We start from the raw sequence: 21,398 nt of genomic DNA, 5'->3' as shown, positions 1-21,398 counted from the left end.
ATCCTGTGCATGTATTCTGTTTATACCCCCTTCGTGGGTGTGGTTGGACTTGCTAAGTACGTTTGTACTCACCCTTGCTTAATTTTTACAGAGGAAGACCCAGACTTTATTCCCGAGGACGTTGAGTAGGGGTTCCGTTCTGCACCCAATCTTGCCTGTAGATAGGCTCACCCGCAGGAAGCTTCGTATGGCGTAAGACTCTGATGACCTCTTCGTAGTTAACATTCTTGTTTGGGTTTTAGTTGTTATCCTCGCGATAGTGGCGCTTCATTGCCCATTACCGCGTAGAGTTGTACGGTGATGTACCATCTGATGTAATAAATGTATTATCAGCCTCCTGGGACTGATATTTGTATCGCATTTGAGTCACCTCTTATGAGGGGACGCTTCAGTTAAGCATCGCCAGAACTTTTATAGTAACACCTTTGGTCACTTGAAACAAACTATATTACAGAAACAATGTAATTAACTATGTCTGAAGCATGTTGTTAAAACTAGAAATCTGGTTATGAAACTACAAAGGGAACATATCAGGTGTAAACCTACCTCTCCTTGCGCACTAAAAAATATCAGGAAGTTGATAAAAACATGTTACATAACGTACTAGAAACCTGATTATTATAACATGTTGAAAATTGTCGTCATGCTACAAACAGAAATAAGCAGAGTGCTACATAAGTAGGTAGATAGAATCTCTGGCGTGTTTTTACAGTTAAGAGTTGCAAGTAGTAAAACGCCAAATGATAGCCAACACTGTCAGACACAAGTGTCTTCAGTGTGTGGTTCGCACAAGTGGTGAGATGCTAAAGCCTTGGAAATGCAATTTTCATCCACTGATTCATGACTCGAGGATACAGCTGCAAGCCCCCTTCCGTCCTCAAGGGCATTTCTGGCAATGCCTGCAAGAGCCTATAAAGAGGGAAGGTCAAGAGTAATGACAAGTCGTTATTCCTTTGTATTCAAATTTTAGAGAATGGATTTTCAATTCTCACATACTTGTCTAAAGCTCCAAGTGCAACACTGATCTTGCTGCCGATGGCTTTGTTGTGTACTGAGAGGTCACCTTGTGCTGCCAGCTCAAAAATATCTCCTATTGCCCTGCAAAACAGATGGCGTCCACAACCACAACACATAAGACATAAGCTCAGATTCAGAGATATTCAAGAAACATCCATTCATAAAAGAACACCAATCATGTATATTACCTCGTATACACATTCTTGGCTTTTGAGGAAGCTTGGCGTACAACACTTTCAAACTTTGTATAGATAATTGGGCCGCTTTTCTTGTTCACATGTAATCTCCAACCCCACTTCTTGGTGTTTTATGTTTACTCCTTTTCTCCTACCTCTTCTTCTTTGTCTCTGTATCAAACTGGTTCGAGTTAATATATGTTCAGGCTGGCCTGTAATGGGTCCGCCGTAGTTCCTGTCAAAAAAGGAAGCTTGGCGTAGACAGTTGCTGATAGCACCTTGTTCCAGCTGAATTATAATTTTTTTTTCAAAATTAGTCTTAACTAGTGTACATTCAAACTTCATTAAGAAATAAACATGGATGTAATAATATGTGAAAAATATAAAGACTTACATCGGCACATAGATATGATGGTGGACCTGTGTTGAGTAGTGATGTGCACCTTACCCTGGCCTGTCATATGCTATGCATTCGGCTACAACGAATCATTTGCATGTGAGTTTCTTAAGTATATTTTTTAGGACATTTCTCAAGTATATAGGTTGCATCAAGAAACAATTTGATGAAAATTACTGGGCGTGATCATCAGAACTTGCAACATTAAATTTTGATGTCTAAATAGCAACACAAATTAATGTAACACAGGACACAACCGCACTTGCATTTGTTGTAGAGCCCTGACTGCCTGAAACATAATGTTATGAGAAGCAGACTTATGAATTACCAAATTGCCTCAACTGATCTTGAGCCAGCAGTATTGACATAGCATAGAACGCCAAAGGATCCAAGTTTTCTTTTTCCCTGACAAAAGCAAGAGGCAACGTGTCATGCGAATCAAAAGTTGCATGACGCAGCTAATAAAGTTTTAGTTCCATTGTTACACAATCTAGCAATGTACCTCATCATATCCAGCTTCGATTTACTGGTCATGTCTACCCCTACAACAAATTAGAAGATTGTAAACCAGTTATGCACAAAAGTAGAGATGCATATATAAAATTCTATTAGAGACTATAAACATCACATGCTTCTGGTATCGACAACCATAACCAGGCAATGTCACCAGGGTATGCAGGTGTAGTTGCAAATCTGTATACGATGTAGTCATTGTTGGAGTATTGTTTTTTTTGTTTTGTTTTGAGGGAGCATTGTGGGAGTATTGTTGAAATGTGTATATGCTGCCACAGGTATTAGATGAGGCTAAAGAATGGAGAACACCCACATCGACCGCACATTGCTTTGGGAATACTGCAAAGGCTGTGTGATTTATTCGCAGCACACTGGCATGTGCGGAGAGTGAAATATATCATTCAAATATTTTATAGTTAATTGGATCCATGCCATTATAATTTTCTGAGTTCACTGATCTATCATTACAATTCGTCATATGAGAATCGTGCCACTATAACTTTACAAGTCTCCAAAATATGCCACTACATACCCCTTCGACATGTTTTTTAAAATTTATGGACCAAAATACCCTTTGCCTTCTTCTTCCTCTCATCCCCTCCCTCTCCTTCCTCTCTCTCCATGGCAGATGTGCCGCCCCCCGCAGCCCCGTGGATGATGGCCGGTCCCGTCTCGAGCAGACGAATGGCCTCCATGTTTCGACGGCCCCTCTCGCCTCTGCATTCCGAACAGCAACGGGCACTGGAAGTGGATCTGTGGATGATGCCATCTATTTCCCCTTGTCCATTTTTGCACACAAGGAAAACATTTGGGGCTAGCGTTGCAGAGGACTCGAGAGCTTGAGCCCCGAGGACTGGGCCCAAGGAGCCGGTTTGCATTATCCGCTCGCCACCTCTTGCTCTATGTCTTGTCCTCGAGCGCGCGGATGCAGGCGAGGAGCACCTGCGCCCCTGCAGCATCCACTTTCTCTTTTGTCTTGTCCATGGTGGCGGAGCGACCCCGCCGCGTCGACGACAGACTGCAGATCTTCTGAAACAACGTGGCCGGCGGCAAACTCCAGCTCCCCTCCGCCGATGCACATCCTCCCACACGTGGGGTGGGACGGGAGCCTTGCGGCGGCGCGGGACAGCAATGGCAGATCTGCCATGGAGAGAGAGAGGAAGGAAAGAGGGGATGAGAGGAAGAAGAAGGTAAAGGGTATTTTGGTCCACAAATTTTAAAAAACATGTCGAATGGGTATGTAGTGGCATATTTTGGAGACTTGTAAAATTATAGTGTCACAATTCTAATATGAAGAATTGTAATGGCAGATCAGAGAACTCGAAAAATTATAATGGCATGGATCCAATTAACCCAATATTTTAATAACAAACTGAGAAAACAAAAACTAGAGTGTACACAGTTTTGGGCATAGGATGGAAATGCTGTGTGTTAACAACTCTTCATAAAGTGAATAGAAACATAGGTCTACATCACAATTTAGAAGAAGGGCAATACTAGTGTAGAAGGAAATCAATCCAGGTAAGTAGCCAGACTCAAGAAAAAGCACTTGTAGGTAAAGCACCTGGCCTTGCACGGTCAAAACTAGAAAAGACGCATGGAGAGAAGCACAACTCGTAAGAGACCACTTTGACTGCTTCAACCTTCGCCTCTATGGCATTAACAGAGAGGAGCAGTGTTTCCAAATCCTCTGACTTGAGCGTGGTCATGATGTAAACTACATCATCGCTGCTCAAGCTCAATGTAGGAGCAACACAAATGATCTTGTTCAAACCATGCTTATTCACCTCATCATCCCACAACTTACATAGCAAATGTGAGAAGCTAGAATCATTGGCTAAGATGTTGGCAATGTCAGCCTCAAAACACTTGAACAAATACTTTAAACTGATCTCCATAAGGTGGCCGTCCAGCTACAACCAGCATCACCATTGTCATCAAAGGTCACCTCCACAAATCTAACCACGCCATTGCTCACCATTACATCCCGTATTGAACAAGCATTGTACATCTCTATGGTCACATTCTAGGGCGGAGGCACGGATCATTGGAGTAGCCGCAATACAGAGTCCTTGTCTATCACGTTGCACAACAATACCCCATGCCACATGTTAATCCATGCAAGGCAGCTCCCACTGGCAGAAACAACTGTTGGGAATTGAGGTGGACCTAATACCCATTATGCAGAGAACCTACACCTAAGACACACCAACTCACTCTAGAGTCGGTTAGACTTTTCAATTTCTAGCTACTTGGTGTATAAGGTCCGTTCAACGGCAGAGCCACCTTCACGCTTCTGGGTGGCAGAACCTACCAACAGATGAAGCTGGCTTCCGGGAGGCAGAGCCTTCCTACAATGAAGCTGTCGGGTGCCACAATTAGGGACACCCTAATTGGAGTACTAAAACCACTTTCGAAAACACAAACACATGTTAAGGCAACTGGGCCCACAAAGTCCCCCGGCCTCCTTCCAAATCTGGAAGAGAGGAAAGGACTCAAAGAAGCCCAGCATGTGGCCCATTCGCACCCCTCTCAGGCCCACCGAACAATCTCCGCCCCGCTCGAGGGTAGCGAATCTACCCTCGAGCGGGTCACTCATCTCCGCCTCGCTCGAGGGCTCCCCTTGGACCCTCGACCGCGCAATCGCATTTCCGCCTCGCTCGAGGACAGCGGACCTGCCCTCGAGCGGGTGGCCAGTCTCCGCCTCGCTCGAGGACAGCGGACCTGCCCTCGAGCGGGTGGCCAATCTCCGCCTCGCTCGAGGCCATCTCTCGGCACAAGGGACAAGTGGCCCCGCCGCCCAACCGACCGCCGTACAAAGGCATTAAAGGCCAGCTACTCCGCCACGGCTCAAAGGACGGGCGGCGTCAGACTGCCACTCCCGCAGTGGATGTGACCGGCATCCCGTCCACCGACCCCGGTCACCGCTCTGCCACCCCAGCCGCTATAGCAGCACTGTGGAGCATTCAACGCGGTACAAGACAAGTTGGCGCCGCCCCCGTTACTGTCACGCCGACATCAACCATCCGAACACACCTCCCTCTTGTGGGGTCCGGGACTTCCACGCGCCCCCGGACCTTCTAGTGCGCACGCTCGCACCCCGACCAGGGGGTCCGGGAACGTCCCACGCCATTACTACCGCTGGGACTCTGCAGGACGGCCGCCGCCATCTCCACGAGACCAAGGACGGAGCCCAGGATGACGGCGACGTGCGTCGCCTTCCCACATACACTTCCTACAGTGCTCGACCACTGTACCCGCGATTCAGGGGAAAACGACGACTTCCGCGCCCCTACACTCATGTACGCCGCCCCTCCTTACAACTATAAAAGGAGAGGGTGGGCTTCCTTTTGGAGAGGCTGATCGACTCTCTCCAATAAAAGGTTGGAAGTAAGTTCTCTGAACTCCCCCTCAGAGGACTCTCAGCACGACTGAGCACTCATCTCAACCAACTCCACCTCTAGCAGAGACTTGGGAGCTTCTCTCCCTCTCTCGCCTCGCTTGTATCCCCTACTACGAGCACTTCGGGTGCAAGATAATACAGTGCCCTCGCACACCCCCTTTGCTGGACGTACGGCCCCGCGGCCGGAACCAGGATAAAACCGTGCGTTACTGTGATTGCCTCTTGCATCATCATCTGGGACGAGGAAACACGCAGCATTTACTAGTTGGGATTCAGGCCCCACGGGTCGGAACGCCGACAGTTGGCGCGCCAGGTAGGGGCGCTGCGTGACTTTTTCTCTCTTTTTCCCACTTGATCTCCAGGAATGGCGAGCAGATCGAACCCATACCCTATGGGTGTTTCGGATCCGTTTCCAGCGGGACGCGCGATCTCGTTCGGGAGTCTCGAGTTCAGGACAACCGGCAACGGTTACCTCATGCAGCTCCTCTCCTCCGAACGCAACCTCATCACTCCGACTTCGCCAGCCCGGCGCAACAGGTGCTCGGGTCAGCGTTCGCGACAAGCACGCGCGGAGCGGCGTCGTGCGGCACGCCACAGCTCCCCCACGTGGGTCGAGGCTGGCGTGTCGCAACTCAGCATCACGACCAATGGGGCAACCGTTTCGCCATCGCGTGCCTCGGCGTCATCTGCGCCGGCACCACCGCCTGCGGCAACACTAGTGCCTCCCAGGGGGGACTCGACTTCGGCGTCGCCCTTCCCCTTCGGGATGCGCAACGCTGCCGCCCACGCCTCGTCAACCGTCGCTGACTTCATCGAGCGTGGGGATCTGCCGGGTTATCATCTTCGGTCGATTCGCAGCCCCATCGCGTCATCTCCTGACGAATCCTACCCCGAGACGGCGAGCTCGATCGCCGACGACATCGACTTCTTCATGACCAACTTCGTAGCCAAGGAGGCCGAATATACAACAGCTACGTCGCTTTTATCCTTAGCATTTCAAGCTATTTGTATATTGTTCGTACTCGCATTTTCAATTTCCCGAAATAATAAGGAAGTACGCTTTACTTATTGCTTTTTGGGAACATTCCCGACCCTCGAGGGCTCGGGCGCGCACGAACATCGAGGTATGCTCGGCTTTACCCTCGGCAAAACCGAGCCTCCCTCGGGGGCTACTACGGGGGGAACCCCCGAACGTCCCCAAAAAGTCGCCAATGTTTTTTCGAAATATCTCCGTCTCGACCCTAAGCTTCTCGTATCCTTGGAAAAAACGGACGCGAGGCATAAGCAACTACGGTACGGGGCTGGCCGAGTCGTGGGGCCGCCTACGCCTCCGGGATACGGCACCCCCCTCACCACCCTACGCCTACGTTGCTTATGAACGCGAACTTCCTCGCAGATGTTTATCTAAGTCGCATACGAAGAACACGGAAGTAAAGTAAAGAAACACAGGCTCGAACACACAAGGCCTCGACGGGCCACACATTCAAATTACAAAAACAAATCTCTTATATTCATAAAGTGCGATTACAAGGCGCGACTATGATAAACACTAATCTATTTACAATGGGCTTCGAGGCCCAACTTTCCTACAGGCATCCATCCCCCCCCTGCGGGTCTTCAGGGGCGTCGAATTCAGCGATGGGAGGGATGTCTGCCTCGAGCTTCTCGGCGAGGACGGTGGCGAATTCCTCTGCGGCTGCGTCAGCTTCATCCATGATGACCGACGCGGCGTCCGCATCCGCATCATCGGGAACGACGTACCCCGACGACACCCTCTGGAGATCCATGAGGTAATGCGTCGAGGCCACGGCGAGAGCCCGCAGGACACCGAGGCGGAAGGTACTCTTGGCGTGTTCGGCAATCCAACCGCCTAGCGCGCGCAGGCGGCTGATCACCGAACTGCCCGAGACGGCACCCTCCCCCTCGAGCTCTTGACACACGCTCACGGCGGTCTGCTCCAGCTCAGCAAACTCCATCTGTGCCGCCGTGAGCGCGGTGTGGACCGCTTCCTTCGCCGCGGTCTCATCCGCCACCTTTTGCCTCAGCTCTGAGCAAAGGAAATCAACATTAGCCACGAAAGAAAGCAAAACGACGGAAAATCGAAGGTACTCACCCGCCATGTTCTTTTGCGCCTCCTCCCTCTGGGTACGGGCGGCCTCCTCGAGCGAGGAAATGGAGGCTTCCTTTTCCTTAAGGCTAGCCCCCATGTTCTGGAGGGCCACCTCCCTCTCTTCGAGGGCCACACCCTGTTCCTGGAGGGTCCCGGCGAGCGCAACCACGGCCACCTCTTTGTGGAGGAGCTCGGCTTTCTGCTGCTCAAGAGTGGCGCCGAGGCATTGCAGCTCGGCAGCTTGTGCCTCGGCCTCCTGGGCCTTCTCCTCCGCTGCCGCCCTCTGGACGTCCCGCTCACCAGCAACCCGCGCCAGCTCCTCCTCCAGCGCCCGCTGACGCGCTCCCAGATCGGCCATTTTGGTGTTGGCGTCGATGTTTTTGAGCACCAGCTCGGCGTTGTGTTGCCCGAGCTGGCTCATCTGGGAGTACAGCCGGTTCATCTCGACGCTCTTTTGGCGCGAGATTTCCCTCAGCTGCTGCAAAGGGGAAGGGTGTGGGTGAGGACGCGTAAAAGCTAAAACCGAATCCGAGCAATTTTCGGGGGGAAATATTTACCTGGCTGACCTGGTAATCCGCGTTCTGATGAAGCTGATAAGCGCGGTCGAGGGCCTGCAAGATCTCGCGCCCAACGCCCATCTACTTGTTCCAGGCCTCCTCCTCCTCCTGCTCCTTGCGAAGGAACTCTGAGGGGACACCGGACGAGACGATAACCCCGAGGTGGCTCCCCTCCGACGCCCCCGCTTCGAGCACACCCGCGCTGGCCGACGCGAACTCGGCAATATGTGCGGCGGCGCTCGCCGCAGCAGCGGGGTCGATATCCATCGAGTCCCCGTACTCCTCGCTGCTGTCTAGCAGCTCCACCACCACCGTTGCGCCCCCCTGCGCTGTGGGCACGGGCACTATCGCGGCGGTACCCTCGTCTCGGGCCTCGATGGGCTCCGAGATGGGGGCTCCTTCTACCGCTGGCGCCTCTTGCGCCATTTCTTCTGCGAGACCCTCGCCCTCGGCCCTCGAAGGCTCGAAGATGGGGGTCTCCTCCGCAGTTTGGCCGGCAGGGTGCTCCTGCGCGCCCCCGCCAGTTTCTCCTCCTATGTCCGGCCGGGCGGCGATATCTGCGTCGCCCTGACCGGCCTCAACATCAATGACCGCTTGGGCGGCGCCACCGGCACCGCCCTGGCCGGTCTCCTCGGCGTCGGCCGCTTGAACAGCCGCCTCGGCGCCACGGTGGCCGGCGTCACTCTGACCAGCGTCACCCTCCTTCTCCCGGGCTTGCTGCGCCGCCTGGGCCCCTCGGGCCACTGCCTCCCGTAGCCTAGCGGCCGCCGCCTCGAGATCCAAGGCGGGCGGGGGCTGCGGCGCCGTGTGCGGAGTGCTGCGAGCCCCGGTCTTGAGAGCCTTGGCCGGGGCAAGCCGCACTGCATTCTTGGGAACGGCCCCGGGGCTGGAAGTCAAGAGGCACGAGTTGAGCGGGATCGAGAAATTTACCAAGTACATAACAAAAAACGAAATCCAAAATGCTTACCCAGATCGAGCACTCTTGCTCCTCTTCCTCGTGGCGCTCTTTCGAGTCTGGGGCATCGGGCTGTCCCTCGAAGACTGCCCCGAGGGCGCCCCCATCGTGTCAGCCCGATGGCTCGAGGCTGCCAGCACGGACGACTCCTCTCCCGCCGCGGCCTCGTGGCCGCGGATCAGCACCTGGGGCGCAGGCGGCCCCTCGCCGGTCGCCGGCGAGGATGACCCCCGTATCGCACCCTCGAGGGTGGGATTCGCCGATGACCCCGCTACGGCCCCCGGCTCCTCTGGCGCCACGGTTGCTCCCTCTTCCTCGTCCCACAGGTAGAACGGTAGGGGGCTCGCGCCCTCCCCGTCCCCCCTCGGCGCGCGGTCCTCGGCATCCGAGGCCTCCTCCGAGTCCTCCTCCTCGTCCTCCTCCGAGGACTCAGGTGTGGCGGGTCGCGGCTTCCCCTCTGCCCGAGCGAGCTGGCGCGCCTTGTCGTGCGCCACCTTCCTTTTCCTCTTCCTCTCGGCCTTGGCCTCCACCGCGTCCTTCCACCTCTTCATCTTCTCCGCGTGGAGGCGATTGATCAGGCGCTGTTCTAAGACCGGAGGCCTCGAGGTGCCGCATCTCAAACCCTGTACAATACACACAGATGGGGCCAGGAAAGGGGAACTACACGATGCACGATGAGTTCGAAGCCAAAACTCACCAGGGAAATATACCCCGGCTCGGGATGCATCTTGATCCTCCAAAGATCCGCGGGATCTTGGGGAAACTCCGCCACCGCATACTTCGCCCTTCAGGCGGCGTTGGTGTGGGAGAGAAGCTTGCTCGACGTCCTCGAGCCCTTGACCTTGCTCCCGGGGATGAGCCGGTAAATCGGCAGGGCCCTCTCCACAAGAGGGATCACCCTCTGCCGGTGAAAGTTCGCGATGACGTCCGCCGCTGTCAATCCCTTCCTCGCCAAACGCGCCAGCGCATCGGTAAGGCCCTCGAGCCTAGCTTGTTGGGCTGGGGGCGACACCCCCCAGTCCCACTTCGCCGGACGCTCCCGAAGAACCTTGTTAGTAAACGCCGGGAGCGCGCCGCTGAAGTTTCGAAGGTAGAACCACCCTCGGCTCCACCCGGAGTTGTTTGTCGTCATCTTGCTTGTGATGTAAAGGTTCCGCCGGTTCGGGCGGACGTGGAGCGTCAAGCCACCGGCGCGCGCGAACCGCCTTGGCTGGTTCCGCGCGTTCTCGACGAAGAGCTCGCCGCGGAACAGGTGGATCCAGAGATCCCAGTGGACGTCGATGCCGAGGTACCCCTCGCAGACGGCGACGAAGACCGCCGCCTGTGAGATGGAGTTGGGGCTGAAATTGTGCAGCTCCACTCCGTAGTACTCGCACAGCGCCCTCATAAACTTGCTGGCGGGGACGCCGAAGCCCCGTTCGTGGAGGCGCACGAAGCTTACAACATAGCCCTGCGGGGGCTCCGGCTCAGACTCGTCCGGGCGCGGGGAAATCCACGCCGGCACCCCCGCGTCGGGGTTCCGCGGCAGCAGCCGATCGGCGACCAGCTGCTCCAGCACCGCGACGGTGGCGGAGGACTTCCCCCATGACAAGGGCTCCTGGATATCCGACATCTCCGAGAGTCGAGGGGGGATGGAAAAAGGAAGGCTCCGAAATGGCTAAGTCTCTTCCTCTCTCTTTCTCTTTCTCCTTTTCTCCTTCTCGCTCTAGGCTATGGGTTCAGGAGGCGATGGAGGCGGAGAAGGCGAAACAGGATGAAGGCAAATGGCCAGGTGAACCCAAAGCATCCCCTTCTTCTCCATATTTATGTACCACGGGGGGCGCACCCACAGCCACGGCCCAAATCTACCGCATTCAATGCGGTAGATTTTGCTATCACTGACGGGTGGGCCCCACGACCGCGGAGTTCCCCACGCGCGCACGCGGCGATAAATGCGGCATGGTAACCGGTGGGCGCGACGCGACTGTTGTGTTATCCCATCCGTCAGCCGCCGCCCACGCCGCTCCGTCTGCCCGAGGCCGACGCCTGAAAAGGCGCGCCCACGCCGCACCGCACGAATCGGGCCACGTTCGCCCACCACCAGCGGAAGACCCGCGCGCACGACTTGCGACTCTGCGTCGTTTCAAACCAAGATGGAATATTCCTTCAGGGGTCTCTTTACCCTCGAAGGAATCGCATTTCGAGGCCTTACTGATCAAGGGATCGAAGCATGGCCCTTCAGGGGGTTCGACAGGCGCCCCAGATCACCGGAGTCAGGGACTGCAGGGATGTGCCATACAAGCTACCCTCGAATGCGGAGTTCGAGACATCCTACGCAGTGTTCAAGGCCAGTCGAGGGTGCCTAGAAGGGGGATCCCATCGAGGGAGAGCGTCGAGCCCTCGGACCCTATCGAATGGGTCCGAGCCCCGCCTAGTGAACCCTCGCAAGCGCTTTATGAGACGTGTCTATGGACCACGAGCCGACCCCTATCGAACGGGGCACGGACGTCCACTTGAACAACCCGCTAATAGCTCACTGAAGCAGCCATAGCTCGCGGCCCGGGCATGGGTAGCATGGTGCGCTTCACCCCTCCTCCCTGCGGAAGGGCGACGAGGGTCGTAATTAAAGTCGAGGGTTTCCCCTGAACGCCTTCACACGGGCCTAGGCTCGGGGGCTCCTCGCACACCACGGTTCAAAACCACACCCTCGAATAAATCGACAACCATCACTTATGAAGCTCCACGCGTAAACCGAACCCACCGCTATTAGCGTACGTCCCCCTAACGGCTAAAGCTGAACGCCAGATCGCCGTACCAGCACTAAGAGTGCCGAGGCCGGCTGAAAAAGTGCCGATGCCGGCTGAAAAAGACGCTGGACGGCCATCCCAGTAGAGCTACCCAGCGGGACAACGTTTATAGCCCTTGGACGAGCACAAACTCTCCTCCAAGGCCTCGGGGGCTACACCCGCGGGTGCGCTGACGCGCCCCCGCGAAGGTGACTTCACACATATTCGAGGGTCGTGACTCTCTATACACCCCTATACCCTCGGTAATCCTCCCCGCAGAGGAGAAAGGGAACTTTATTGCTCAAAAGCAAGTAAAGATTACAAAGGATCACCGGCGCGAAGCCATCGAAAGATACAAACACATTGCCACCTACGTGACAATTTTCCCTGTCTTGGGGAGGAGCGAGCGACGAAGAAATGCACCAAGCCCCTAGCTGACGCAGCGGCGGGGCTGCTAGGGATGCGAGAAGCGGCCCCCAGACCTCACGGGTCCAGCGGGACGCTCTCCTCGCAAGCCTTCTTCTAGCGTCTCCTCCACCGAAGACCGCGCGGGGGGTCAAGCTGGCGGACAGCGCCCTCCGCACCGTCTCCCCGAGAGCAACCTTGTCGCCGGGGGGGACGATGCGAAAAACAGCCGCCGGACCTGGCGCCAGCGCCCCGGTCAGGCGTCTCCATCCCCCTTCAGGCTAGGGGACATCGCAGGAGCAGGACCCCACGGGCCCAATGCTCTTCCGCTGATCCCACTGAAGCTGAGGGATGGTGCGCACGCCCACTCCGGTCTTCCCCAATCGCTCGCAAGCATTCTTCTAGCGCCAAAAGCTTAAAAAAGCCAGGCCACCCCATCTGGGGGCCGGTCGCAAAAAGGCAATGGAAACATTACAAGATTTAGGCAATGCTGGAAGAAAGAGTCGGAAGGCTGGAGAAGAAGGGAAATCCCACGACCCCTATTTATAGCTGTGCCGGGCACAAAGCTTCGAGCTTTCCGAAGAGCGGAGGCTTGTATCGCCCGTGACAAAGCGGCGCTCCACGAGCAAAGGATGTCCTCGCTCCCTGCGTCGAGACACGACCGAACGAAATAAAGCGGAGCTGAGTCCCCGGATGCTAAGCGGTGCAGCATCGGCCCTGGCCGGATGCCCTCGAACGGCGCGCCGTAAAGCAACCAGGAACGCTGGGGCCAAGGCCCTACGTACGGGACAGCACGATGGGAGCACCAGCTGCCAAGCAGCGGGTGCCACCGTCGCCCTGGCCCCCCTCAGTGCGCGGACACGTCTTGTCCTTCAAACAAACAAACAAAGAGGCGCGCGCCTCGAAGTACACCCCCCACGGGCGTACTATCCCGACCGGCGTGTTGTCGCACCCGCCGGGCCCGCGCTCAGGCGCGCCCAGCAGGTGCGCGACTTTGACTAAACACGTCGAGAGAGAAACCGCCGAATTACCCTTTGGACGAATCCCATGACTCGGCCAAAGCCTCGGGGGCTACTGTCGGGTGCCACAATTAGGGACACCCTAATTGGAGTACTAAAACCACTTTCGAAAACACAAACACATGTTAAGGCAACTGGGCCCACAAAGGCCCCCGGCCTCCTTCCAAATCTGGAAGAGAGGAAAGGACTCAAAGAAGCCCAGCATGTGGCCCATTCGCACCCCTCTCAGGCCCACCGAACAATCTCCGCCCCGCTCGAGGGTAGCGAATCTACCCTCGGGCGGGTCACTCATCTCCGCCTCGCTCGAGGGCTCCCCTCGGACCCTCGACCGCGCAATCGCATTTCCGCCTCGCTCGAGGACAGCGGACCTGCCCTCGAGCGGGTGGCCAGTCTCCGCCTCGCTCGAGGACAGCGGACCTGCCCTCGAGCGGGTGGCCAATCTCCGCCTCGCTCGAGGCCATCTCTCGGCACAAGGGACAAGTGGCCCCGCCGCCCAACCGACCACCGTACAAAGGCATTAAAGGCCAGCTACTCCGCCACGGCTCAAAGGACGGGCGGCGTCAGACTGCCACTCCCGCAGTGGATGTGACCGGCGTCCCGTCCACTGACCCCGGTCACCGCTCTGCCACCCCAGCCGCTATAGCAGCACTGTGGAGCATTCAACGCGGTACAAGACAAGTTGGCGCCGCCCCCGTTACTGTCACGCCGACATCAACCATCCGAACACACCTCCCTCTTGTGGGGTCCGGGACTTCCACGCGCCCCCGGACCTTCTAGTGCGCACGCTCGCACCCCGACCAGGGGGTCCGGGACCGTCCCACGCCATTACTACCGCTGGGACTCTGCAGGACGGCCGCCGCCATCTCCACGAGACCAAGGACGGAGCCCAGGATGACGGCGACGTGCGTCGCCTTCCCACAGTACACTTCCTACAGTGCTCGACCACTGTACCCGCGATTCAGGGGAAAACGATGACTTCCGCGCCCCTACACTCATGTACGCCGCCCCTCCTTACAACTATAAAAGGAGAGGGTGGGCTTCCTTTTGGAGAGGCTGATCGACTCTCTCCAATAAAAGGTTGGAAGTAAGTTCTCTGAACTCCCCCTCAGAGGACTCTCAGCACGACTGAGCACTCATCTCAACCAACTCCACCTCTAGCAGAGACTTGGGAGCTTCTCTCCCTCTCTCGCCTCGCTTGTATCCCCTACTACGAGCACTTCGGGTGCAAGATAATACAGTGCCCTCGCACACCCCCTTTGCTGGACGTACGGCCCCGCGGCCGGAACCAGGATAAAACCGTGCGTTACTGTGATTGCCTCTTGCATCATCATCTGGGACGAGGAAATACGCAGCATTTACTAGTTGGGATTCAGGCCCCACGGGTCGGAACGCCGACAGAAGCCCGGACCCTTTTTATCCCAGGTGGCAGAGCTAACCTACGATAGATCACAACTTATACACTAAGTACTTAGAAACCGGGAGACTAAAACTTATAAGGGAACTCAAACCTTTATTTATAACTCAACATTATACAACACAAGATAACACTTACACTCTTTATATTGCTATCCTATGACTCACCATGACACACCTACACACTCACACCATGGCAACCTTGCCATGCTACCTAGGACTCAAATGGCACTCCAAGTCATAGCAATTGGGGGAGGGGTGGCACCCCTACTTATACTAGTACACAACCTCTAGGATGTTGCCACGTGGCAACATTCCACACTATTCTAACCAAAATATCCAACTCTAGAACATTCTCATACTTATCCTAATATCTAGATATTTCTTACCATATATAAATATCTAGGTTCTAGACTCTTTTTTACTTTGCCATGAAGAAACAATTCCAGATTCTTCCATGGCAAATATCTTCTCTTTTATGCTTTCCAAAATATTCTAGAATGTTCCACAAGTATGCATTGTCATAATTCAACAACAACCTTGGAAGATTTACGCCCGACAATGACTATATTGGCCACTTTCGTGCACCACACCTGGCACACTGAAGAGAATATGTGCATCTCATAGTCCATGTGAGACTCGACCCACCGAGCAGGGAAGACCACGGCGTAGTGCTGCCCCTTGTCATCGTATGGTAGGACGATGCCTATCTGTTTGGGAAGGTAGATCTTTGGATAAGGGCCTGGAATAAGATTGAGTGACAATTTCCCAGGGCTGGCCTTGTAAATGAAGTAATCAATGACAGCCATGCGCATAAGGATGAGTGAGTCATCGGCATTGAGGATCCGGGGCTTCTTTTTGTACTCCCATTCCTCCCAGTCGGAGAAGTTGACGAACCAGCGAGATACTTTTGGTGGACTGAAAAGCTCGAAAGACACTTCGAGAGTGCCCCCAGCGCTCGTCAGGCTCGTAGCGATGATCGCGTTCCTACGGTGCTCGATGGATGCATATTCATCTAGGAGGACCCATGGCGCCCATGAAGGAGGGCTGGAGAACTCAGAGGAGATTGCAAGGTCTGGCATAGTGATGGCCGGATGTAGGTGAGCGACGGCCGGGGGATCTGGTCTTGTCTTGCGGGGGCGGCAGTGGCGGTGCTAGGGGTATGCCCCTGTATGCCAGGGCATACTCAAGATTTAGGAGAAGATACCAATATGTAAATGCAAATGTACACTGTCATATATGACTCATGGATCTAATTCAACAAAAGCCCACCAAGAAAACCCGAAAATGCATAAGTTGAGTGGGACGGAATCGCTTCCATGTTGATTTGTTTGTGAGCGTCATTGATAAGCAACTTCCATGTTGGTTACACTTGCTACAAAGTTTTATCCTAAGGACTTCACAACCGAGGAATTATCAAAACTTCCGTGGCAACTCACTATGTACATTTCTCATGTTCGTAGAGATGAAAGGTTCAAAAAATTTGAAGAACCTATGTGAGCTTTCAGTTAAGCTTGTGGACACAAAAAAGATGAACAATATTATGTTGTCTACAAGCTTCTTAAATTGGTGCTAATTCTTTCCGTAGGCACTGCTAGTGTTGAAAGAGTTTTTCCACGATGAATTGTGTGAAGAACGAGCAAAGGAAAAAAATGGGTGATGAATATTTGAACAATTGCTTGGTTACTTTTATTGAGAGAGAATTCATCCGTCAAGTGAAAGATTAGAATATGATCAATCTCTTCCTACAAGGGGACCATAGGGTTATATTGTAGTAGCCTTTACTATTTTATAAAATTTTCAATTATTTATGTTTAGAACTTGTACTTTGATTATTATTATCATAGATTTGTTATGGCCATTATAACTTCTTTATAACTTGTACTTTGGTTATTATCCATTGTATTGCATATTGCTTTAATTTTTTTGTATTTGGCATATCCAGCCGTAAAATTTTGGCTCCGCCACTAGGGGGCGGCACGGGTGATTTGGGGACTTTTTTTAAAAAAGCAACAAACTGGATTTGGGGATTAGTTTCCTCCTCTTATTATTATTATTATTATTATTATTATTATTATTATTATTATTATTATTATTATTATTATTATTATTATTATTATTATTATTATTATTATTATTATTATTATTATTATTATTACTGGCCTAACCTGTTGCGGACGGCGGCGAATCGCATTGACGATCGGTTGGCTTTGCGATTGGTTACAGAAGCGGGCCTACCAACCCACTAGCCTAGTCCTGAGTCTAGAGGCTAAACGAAGCGAAGTTCAACAATAGAATTGTTAAATTCTGGATACAATCAAAAACTGTGTTGGTGGATCTTTACCAAGTGCTAGGCAGGTATGCACTTATGACCTATCATTTCGATTTATTCACCATAATTTAGTACAACACAATATTTTTGCACTCTTTATCTCCGACTTGAGATCACTTATGCCATAGTATGAAAAGATGAGAAGGGAGCACCCCTATTTATAGGACGGGAGCATGAACAGGTGACAAACATGAACGTGGGCTATTGTGAAGTTTTGGGGTTAGGTTGTTTGATGTGCCTTGGTTAAAAATCGACACTGACGTTGTAAACCAAAATTAACAAAATATGGAGCTGAAGCTGGCACCAAACAAACTGACAATTTCAGTGAAATGGTCTCATCTCAGTTCGATTTTCACTATACGGTGAGAAATGCACAACCCTATGTAGGATAATTATTTATTGTGCTTGCATTTGTGATAATGTATGATTATGCAGGTCAATATTTTTAGTTTGTGTGTGATGTACTGTCTGCTTGTCGGTCAGATATCATGATTAGTCGATCTTAGACCAGAATACATTGACATGTTTCTCCTAGATTTCTTTTGAGAAAAAGTTGAATGTCCGAATTTTCTTTATTTTACTACCTCTATGACAACTAGAAAATATTTATTCTCTCATTTTACATTATAAGTAAACTAGGTTGTAGATAGTAGTGAAATATTACATTGTACACGTTACAAATTATGTGGAGCATCTCCAAGAGTCTAGCCAGATGTTACTCTCCATATTCCAATTATAGCCATCCATTTAGCCAAAGTTTCTTTTCTATATTTTGTTACACACCAACAGACTACCCAAATCGCCTATCTATATACCTGACATGTGGGACCTTCTCTCTTTCACAGGTGTCCCTGCTCTCCTCCCTCTCTTCCTCCACCGCGAAGTTCCGCCCCGCACCGGCTGCCGAGCTTGGAGAATCGGAGTACCTAGCCATCACCGGTGAGGGATGACGTCAAGCTCGCGAAGAAGGCGTGGGTTTGGACCGACCAACAGTGCAAGTTGCACTTTGACATCACGACCGTCGACTACGAGTTCGATGTCTACTCAACGACATTGGAGAAGCTCTCGCTCATCCTTCCCGTGGTCCTTACCGTCGGCCTCAAGGTCGACGAGCACAACAGCAACCCCGCGCCCTCGGGCCGCCAGAGCACGGCGACGGCCGGGCTTTGCGAGCTCCGCCCGCGCACGACGGCAGAGATCTCAGCACACAGGAAAGGATGGGGATGGCGTAGGAGCGCTCAGACCGCGCGGGAGGAGGAGATGGCGAGACGACGGGGCTCGGTAAAGATGGCTAGCGGGACGTCGCAGATGGCTAGCGAGATAGCTAGGATAGGAAAATAAGGAAGATAAGTTTGACTATTTTTGTGTACCCAACTACTTTCACAGAAGCAGTTGGAGATGAAGGTATCCCTCTACTACACTCCATTTGCCACCGCGGGCACAAATCCTCGGCGCGGGACAGTCTATCGCGCGTAGGAGGAGCGTGCGGGAAACCACGGCCGACTTCCGTGGCTCGATCGGTTCCCAGCAAGGCAGCAAAACCCACCGGCGGGGAGCTAGCCCGGTCACGCCGTGCACGACGTCCCCGACTGGTCGTGAGGCTAGCCGCTTGCGCCTTTGCGGCACGCTCGCCGCTCGTCGTAGCATGGCGTTGGTCGCCTGGTCGGCGCGAAGCAGAGGCTGCCGTCACGCGCGCGAGTCGTGACGTGCCACGTGATGCGGTGGCTTTGTGCGCGCGGGCCGCCGACTCCATGGGATGGGATGGCCTGTTACCAACCAGGGTTCACCTAACCGGTGGGAACCGGTCCGGTTACCGGTCAAACCGGTCTGGTCCGGTTTGGACCGGTATCAAATCGGCACAAATTCAAAATTTAAATTTAAATTCAAAAAATGAAAAATTTTCAAAAAAAATCTAAAAATACTTCAAGGTGCGACGAATTTAATGGTATTAAATTTTCTCAAACATTCGTTCATTTAGTATAGTTTACGGGGATTTGACGTAAAACAAAAAAACGTGCATACAAAAATATACAAATACAATATAAAAGTAGTACAAAGAGGGTTGAAAGGTTCATTTAGACTAAAATATGTTATACAAACATTTATTTAGTATACTTTGCGGACATTTGAATTTAAACTAAAAAAAATTGAATTTGACCGGTTACCAGTCAAACCGACCGATTACCAGTCAAACCGACCGGTTACCAGTCAAACCGGCCGGTATACCGGTACGAACCGACTGAACTGCACCATTTGAATTCAAATTTGAATTCCACCGGTTCCGACAGGTAACCGGCCAAACCGGACCGGTATACCGGTACCGGAGCCCGGCGGTTACCGGAGACCGGTCGAAAATTAAAACCCTATTACCAACTGGGCTCCGGAAACGGCGCGCTCGAACGCAGGTCACCTTTAAATTCGTCCATCTCATACATGGGCCGAGCGACGTGGCAAATTTAGGAGGAGTAGGATGTTTGAGAGCTCGAGCATTTTTTTAACGTGCGATCAAAGAGCATACACGAACTAGCACGCACTATGGGCTTAACGCTACTAAGAGCAAATACTACAAGCAGTGTTGAGCGGGTGGAATCCAACATTGGTGAGAGAGAAAGTAAAAGAGAGAAAAAAGCGAGTGACTCGCCACACACTAGCAAAAAGCAGGTAGATGGTCTTCCACCGCTGATTCCTGTGCTTCTATTGATTTACAGTGCATAGCGAGAATTAAATATAGCGAGAGTGCGAGACCCACCACTACCATCTCACTCAGGTAGGCTGACATGGCATTTCTTAGTTCTTACCACCAGTAGCAGGAACCATAAGCCTTTCTCTAGAGGTTGTAGCTTCTGTACCATTTTTTATGGCACCCGTATCTGCCGTATGGCGGCCACGACTCGTGATCCTGCTCTCTCGCATGGTACAGTGCACTTGAACCTTCAAATTCCGGTCGCTCTGTTTTCCTGTCCGAGTGTCCCAGCTGCGTGGCCGCGCAGCTGGTCGACACGGCACCACGTCCTCCGCCGACTTGGTTGATGAGACACCGCACCTAGCTCCTGTCCTGGCATCATACTCGTACATCAACGATCCCCAATGATCAAGCGGTGGCACGAGCCCACGACACAAGGGATCCAACCAGTTCAAATTGAAAGGAATCTCCTCTTTCCTACCCATTTTCCCCGATAAAAGAAGAAGAAGAAACGCACGGCGTTAACCTATCCGTAGCGTCAGATAAGCAGGGGCTCTTCTGAAAAGTCCGAGGTCGACTTGGACGCGTCACCCTCGCACGAGCTTTGTCGCGACGCGCCGGTAGCAAGCGGATGATCGCCGCCGCCGCGATCGATCACACAGTCACAGCAGGGGAGACCCGGATTAGCACATGGGGCCCCGTCATCCCCGCCACGCACAGCCCATCATGGGTGGCGCGATTAAGATTATAACAGTATCTAACGACCCCACCAGGTGACTCGCCCCACACGCTAATCCCCCAACGCCCCCGCTGCTGCTGTCTCAACTCTCCATCGCTGGTACCTGCGGATCTGCCTTCCTCCTCGCCCGCCTGTCATCTCATCTCATCTCACCGGGCTATCGCTTCCCCAGCAGTCTCCCCCATGATTGCTCCACACGTACGCCCAACCTTCGCCCAGCACCGGTGGGCCCCGCACGCCCCGTTCCCTATCGTGGCCCCATTATCTTTAGCCGAGCCAAAAACAGTGCCACGCCTATAGATGGCAACGGATACTATCCGTGCGGATAGTGACTCTGTAAACCCGAACCCGCGGAGCAAAAACCGTGCCCGCACCCGCGCCCGTCACCCGCAACGGGCACCACCTTACGCCCGCGCCCGCTACCCGTGGATAACACATGCCCGCGGGCATGCCCGTACCCGCCAGGGCGCCAGGACGGCCGCTGGATCTGGGGAGGGCGCGACGGCAGTGACCGGGGACGGCGGAGGGCGGCGGTGGCCGGGACGGCGGCGGGGACAGCGGAGGGCGGCGGCAACCGGGGACGGCGACGGGGAAGGCGGAGGACGGCGGCTGCCGGGGACGGCGGCGGGGAAGGCGGCGGCTACCGGGGACGGCGGCGGGGACCGGGGACGGCGGCGGGGAAGGCGGCGGCGGCCGGGGACGGCGGCGGGGAAGGCGGAGGGCGGCGGCGGCCGGGGACAGCGGATGGCGGCGAGGAAGGCGGAGGGTGGAGGGCGCGACGGCAGCAGGGGAACGCCGAGCCGGAGGGGATCTGGCCGGAGGGAGAGCGGCGGGCCAGCGGCCGGAGCCCGGACGGGGAGGCGGGGAGCGGTGTCCTGGGGCCTGGGGGCCGAGCGCGGAGCGCCCGAGCGGAT

The sequence above is a fragment of the Panicum virgatum genome, chromosome 9N (assembly GCF_016808335.1).
Source record: "Panicum virgatum strain AP13 chromosome 9N, P.virgatum_v5, whole genome shotgun sequence".
Classification (NCBI taxonomy): Eukaryota; Viridiplantae; Streptophyta; class Magnoliopsida; order Poales; family Poaceae; genus Panicum; species Panicum virgatum.
This window is presented reverse-complemented; position numbering follows the sequence as displayed.